The sequence below is a fragment of the Ceratotherium simum genome, chromosome 5, assembly GCF_057802395.1.
Source record: "Ceratotherium simum simum isolate JZ-2026a chromosome 5, ASM5780239v1, whole genome shotgun sequence".
Taxonomy (NCBI): Eukaryota; Metazoa; Chordata; class Mammalia; order Perissodactyla; family Rhinocerotidae; genus Ceratotherium; species Ceratotherium simum.
The window spans coordinates 77107588-77113587 of NC_141904.1; the positions used below are offsets into that span (position 1 = coordinate 77107588).

General features: G+C 43.0%; 1 pseudogene; it reads right to left on the reverse strand.

Moving 5' to 3' along the window:
* LOC147917089 (adenosine 5'-monophosphoramidase HINT1 pseudogene) overlaps window positions 1-5308 on the reverse strand; it is a 29718-nt pseudogene extending 24410 nt beyond the window's left edge.
* Window positions 5309-6000: the final 692 nt, after the last annotated feature.

Sequence of the window (6000 nt, forward strand, 5' to 3'; positions counted from 1 at the left end):
CATGTAGAGCAAGGAGAAGAGACCAGAAACACAGTTTTTGAAACTTAGATCCAAATAGGGACTGAGAAACAAAGCAGGATCCCACTGATTAGAACTGAGGCATTAAATCAGAATAAGAGTGACAGCGAGAATAATAGATCCAGAGCCCCTAAGCTGGGAAATTACATTTCTTCATTTCATTATAGACTAAATCAGTAGTTTGGGAACATTTATGAGCATAAGAATCATCTGGCAGTCTTGTTTTAATGCAGATTCCCTGAACTGTAACCTTACCATGTGCACATATCAAGCTTCTGTAGATTTGGAATGAAGTGCAGGAATCAGCATTTTTAACAAGGGTTTCAAGTGTCTCAGGTGCAGGTGGTCTGTGGAGTATGTGATAAGAAACACTGGATTAAAGTAAGGTTGACTCCAGGATCTGAGAAAGGAGTGAGCTTCAACTGGCCTCAACAATGCATAAAGTTGGGTGATAACTCACCCCAGTTTATCCAGCACTTTCTCAGTTTTAACATGGAAATTCCCATGCCCTAGGAAACCATTCAGTCCCAGATATACTGGGACAGTTGGCCACCCTAGCATAAAGAAAGCTCCATTGTATCATTGAGGAGCTAAGTATTATCACCTCAATCCTATGCATCCCTGTGGGCTCCATAATGCTCCAACATTTCTACTTCCCATATACGCTTCATGCTGTTCCTTTCTTGAGGCAAATCCGTGATCCTCACTCAGGTAAGATCTGAGGCTTAAAAGCTCATGAGGTCCTGGATTGAAGGTCCTGTTCCCAGAGCTTACATATCTACTCCAAATTTCCTCACTCTCATGCCTGGAAATTGCGGAACTCCAGAAAATTAAAAAAAAAAAAAAAAAGAAGAAGAAGAAGAAAAGCAAATGAAAGAGGACACCAGCTTTTAGACGCTTATTTATATAAACATCCTAACACTGTATGCAAGACTGGCTCTGGGGCGGGGTACCTGGGTTGTGTCACTGCTCCACCACTTACACGATGTGTGAACTTGGGGAAGTTACTTCTAGTCATGTGCCTCTATTTCCTCATCTGTAAAGTGGAAATAATAATATTAATCATCACAAGAATCACAATAGGGTCTACTGTATAGGATTAAATCAGTCAGTACATGTGATACCCTCAGGACAGTGTCTGCCATATAGTAATCACTCCATAAATGGAAGTTATTATGATTATTAAAACCCTTGCATGAATAACACTAGTCTTTCAGCTCCCAAGCAAATTAAGTTGTAATATCCAAAGTAATTTTATATAAAGAAGCTTCTTTTCCTATCACCTAAAATACTGTGTGGAAAACTCTACTCTGCACTTCAGCCTCTCTCTGGCGCTGGTGGAAGGAAGGATGAATCACCCTACACAGGATGTTTATTAGCGCCCCAGTCGGGCTAGAGCAACCAGTCAGCTCACAAGCACAGGGAGGAGGCTTGGCCACACTTCAAAGCCTGCCGACACTCAGATTGCTTCTGGTGGCGGGTGGATTAGTATTGGTGGTCTGTCCTTAACCACACACTCCACCTCCATATGTCACAGCCCTCTTCACCTTTCCCTCTGACTGTGACAATGAGAATATTGAAATCAATAATTTCACTCTCCTTGCTCCAAATAAGCAAGTGCTTTGAAATGAAAAATGGTTCAGGAGGAAGAAGCCAAGGCAGAGGCAGGGAAGACATAGGTGGGAGTTAGAACTGGCAGTATCTACAGTCTAGAGGAAAACGGAGAGAGGACAGTGGACTAGAAGTGAGAATGCTCAGGTCTCACTCCAGGTTTTCACTACTCAGTAGTGGGGATAGTTCATTTTAATTCAATGGACCCTGCAATCCCTCCTTTGTAAAATACAGGTATTGGTCCAGATAAACAGCTATTATCCCTTCTGGCTCTAAAAATCCTAAACATATTTTCATGATAAAATATCAGACAGCTGGTTTTAGCTTTATTCATCTTTCATAAGTGCCCTCCCTCCCACGTTGTTACCTTGTTACAATGCATTCTTCTAACACCCATTCTCAGTTTGAAATCACCTTGTACGTTTGTCTTCCCCGATAGACTAGAAGTTCCTTAATGGCAGAGATTTTGTTTTAATCTCATTTTATCCCCAATGCTTAGAACCATGCCTGACATGTAAAGATGTTCAATAAGTATTTTGAAATTGAACTGCTGCACTGACCTCCTAGCCTGTATTAGTCAGGATCTTGGCTAAGAACAAATGGCCACTCACACCAGGTAATTGAGGAGAGTTGACTAAAGGGACTATTTACAAGGTCTAGGCAGAGTTAGTGTAAATTCATCATCAAGAGATGACAAAGCACCCCAGGGCTACTAGCACCCCAGGGCTACTAGCAAAGAATAACTACCCCTTCTAGCCCTGAAGGGGGTGAGACGAGAGAGCTGTTACAGGAACCCGTCAGAGCCATAGGTATTGAGAGGGCTGCCTGACGTGAACTGGGACCTTCTGTAGAAGGAAGCAGCTGACCTGCATCCTAGCAGGGAAGGATTTGGGGCACACATACTCCATCCCAACATCACCCTCCCCTGACCTTCAAGCCCTTCAACCTCTTGCCAGTGCCTCCACTGGCTGAACACACTGGGAATCGGAGAGCATGGCAGAGTGTCCACGCAGTCCCATCAAGGTCAGCCCCCAGGACACAGAGTGGGGTGGACAAGGGTGGAGAGCAGATCTTGTGGGGTGAACAGAGAACATCTAGCACAGTAATCTCCCTGCATCACTGCCTCCTGCATCAGTCTCCTCCTTTCAAAACGACTTCTGAATGATTCTATCCTTTCAGGTAACTTCTTTTCTCCATAAATACATGGACATTTCTTCAGCAACTGTGTATAAACCTATATACACATGTTTATACATTGCTTAACAAGTTCTTTTTTTTTTTTTTTTGTGAGGAAGATCAGCCCTGAGCTAACATCTGTGCTAATCCTCCTCTTTTTCCTGAGGAAGACCAGCTCTGAGATAACATCTATTGCCAATCCTCCTCCTTTTTTTTTTCCCCTCAAAGCCCCAGTAGATAGTTGTATGTCATAGTTGCACATCCTTCTAGTTGCTGTACGTGGGACGCGGCCTCAGCATGGCCGGAGAAGCAGTTCGTTGGTGCGCGCCCCGGATCCGAACCCGGGCCGCCAGTAGCGGAGAGCGTGCACTTAACCTCTAAGCCACGGGGCCGGCCCTGCTTAACAAGTTCTTGCCTAGTTTCTAGCATAACTTTTTTTTTCTCACCAACCAGACTGTAAGCTCCCTAGGGGCAAGGATGATGTCTTCTACTTCCAGAGCCATCGCTAGTATGTTCTTGCTATACATACAGCACACACTCAATATTTGTAACTTGAATGACCATCTTTAACCAAGTTTTAATATATCAAATTATACAATCAGTTATCTCCATCATGTTAGCCAATTCCTAAATCTCTAGAAAGAGCCCAGTAAAACATAGTGTGGCTAATTGCTTCGTACAGCGTTCCTGTTCGGCAATGATCGTGGTGGCAAGGTCTGAGTCTCCTCAGAAAGACTGGTTTTGGATTTCACTCCATAGAGTTCCTGGACTTCATTCATTCAACATGGCTTTATAAATATTCACTTGGAGTAAAGTGCTGTACCTGGCATTGTGAGAAATCAAAGGGCATTTTGACTTCAATTTTGCCCCAAGGAACTCAGAGTGCAGTGGGAGAGATAAAGTATTTATGTAACTAGATGGAAGGAAAAGAGAACCCTTAGAGAAAAAGAGATGAAATGCTTGGAGAGTTCTAAGCAGAAGCAATGATTTTGAGGGAGGAATTCAGAATCAGTTTCGTTTGGGTTAGGTCTTAAAGAACACTGGTTCATGCATCATGAAGAGACAGGAGAAAGAATACACTATATGCACATGCCTGGAGGCTTTCAGAGAAAACCAATTTGACTGGTTTTCCTCTAAGTTAAAAGAAAGTGTCTAATGGGTATACGATCAGGAAAACAATATGCGGGAATCAGATAGGGAGGGCCTTGAATGGCAGGCTGAGTCTGAATCACCTTTCTGTAGGGAGCCACTGAAGAATTTTGAGCAGATAATGAGAGCTAGAACTTAATGAAAAATAATAGCAGGTGACAATGCATTGAGAGCTTTCTGTGCCAAGCACTGTTCTTAATACTGCTCCCCAGCGGTGTCATCAAGGGTGGGGGTGGAAGGAGCAGTCCACTCCAGGAGTGATATTGTTTAGAACTGCAGGCGCATGATGACAATAAAAAGCATCCAGACTTTTAGTTGGCTTCATTATTCTTTCTAAACTCTCCACGGACAATGCATCCCTCCCCGTTTTGCCCACTTCTAGGGCAAATCGCTATACACGCATTAACTCATTTAATCTTTAAAACATTCCTGTGAGGTAGAAACTTTTATTATTGCCAGAGAGGCATAGAGAGATAAGTGATTTTCTCCAGATAAGAAAGCTAGTAAATGGCAGAGCCAGGACTTAAGTGCTGGCCGTCTTGTTCCTAATAACTACTCCAACTGGCCTGGCAAGAAGACAGTGACTTCTTTGAAATCAGGTGTTATGCCTATTAAACATAGCTCCGTGAAACCCCATGGCAAATAGGACCTTAAAGTCATTATTTTATGATGATTCCAGACCTAAAAAATGATGCATTTTTCTATATACACATAGCATCCTAAACAGCTCTTTCCTGTTGATTTAAGTTGGTTCTATTTTGAGTCCGAAAAGGCATAAATCAGGGTGTTTACTAGGAATCCAGTTGTATTTGACAGAAACCAAATAACTACAATTGTCTAATCAGGCATGTGGAGATAAGTGCCATGCCAGCCACTGGATGGGCAGGTCAGCGAGTTAACGTTCTCAATGGTTAAGTGAAATCACTTTTTGCATTCTGACTGGACAGGCTATTTGCAACATTCCTTTTCAAGTGGTCCAAGCACTATTGTTCCAAATGGCTGTTCTTAACATTAAACCCTTTGACTATTCTAAATGCCAAGGGCAAAAGCTCTTTGTCAGACTATGTTTCAAGTGTGATTAGGCGTTACAAGAAAATTTCATATTATTAGTTACTATTCAACTCTGACATTGCACTTTGATTAAGAAACCCTCCTGATTCGTGGATTCAGTAACCACAGTTTCAACTATGTGATGCTTCCTGATTCTAGGTGCTTTCCCAGCTTCCTCCTTTGCACCACGCCATCCTCGCCCAACCCCACTTCTTTCCCTCTCGACCACCACCACCTCCTCCACCGTCAGCACCATTGCCACAGTGCCCAGGTGGACCGTTGACACAGCTACCAAAGCCGGCATGTGCATGAAGCCCCAAGCTTGGATCAAAATCCTGCAGATTAAAATAATAATAATAATAGCAACAATAATGACAACTGCTAATACCCCTTCAGTGCTTACCACTTCATATGCACAATTTTATTTAATCCTCAAACAACTCTAGGCAGTAGGAACACTTACTATCCCCATTTTCTATGTAAAAAAAAAAACAATAAGACTCAAAGGGCTTCAGTGAAATAGTCAAGATCATACTGTTCATAAATAGTAGTGTCTGGATTTGCTGGGAGGCCTATGCGACTTCAGAGTCCTTGCTATAAGCCCCTCCACTGCAGAAAGAGTTTCCCCTGCAGTGGTACAATCAGAGGAAATAAAACAGCAAAGGAAAGATGGAAAGTCTGAGAAAAGGGAGCTGTCTGAAGCAATTTCTGTGAGAAACAAGAGTCCTAGGATAGTTGTCTCTTTGGAGGGGTATGGTGGGTATGGGGCTTTTCCCTCTTGGGACAGAGTTGAGCATTTGCAAAATTTTGTGTACCCTTACCAGCTCAGGCCCATGGCTGTGGCTGGCTGACACTGTTATCATTTTTCTCCATAAAAACAAAAAAAAGATCCTTTGGGCCAGCCCAGTAGCATAGTGCATGCTCCACTTTGGTGGCCCAGGGTTTGTGGGTTTGGATCCCAGGCATGGACATACACACTGCTCATCAAGCCATGTT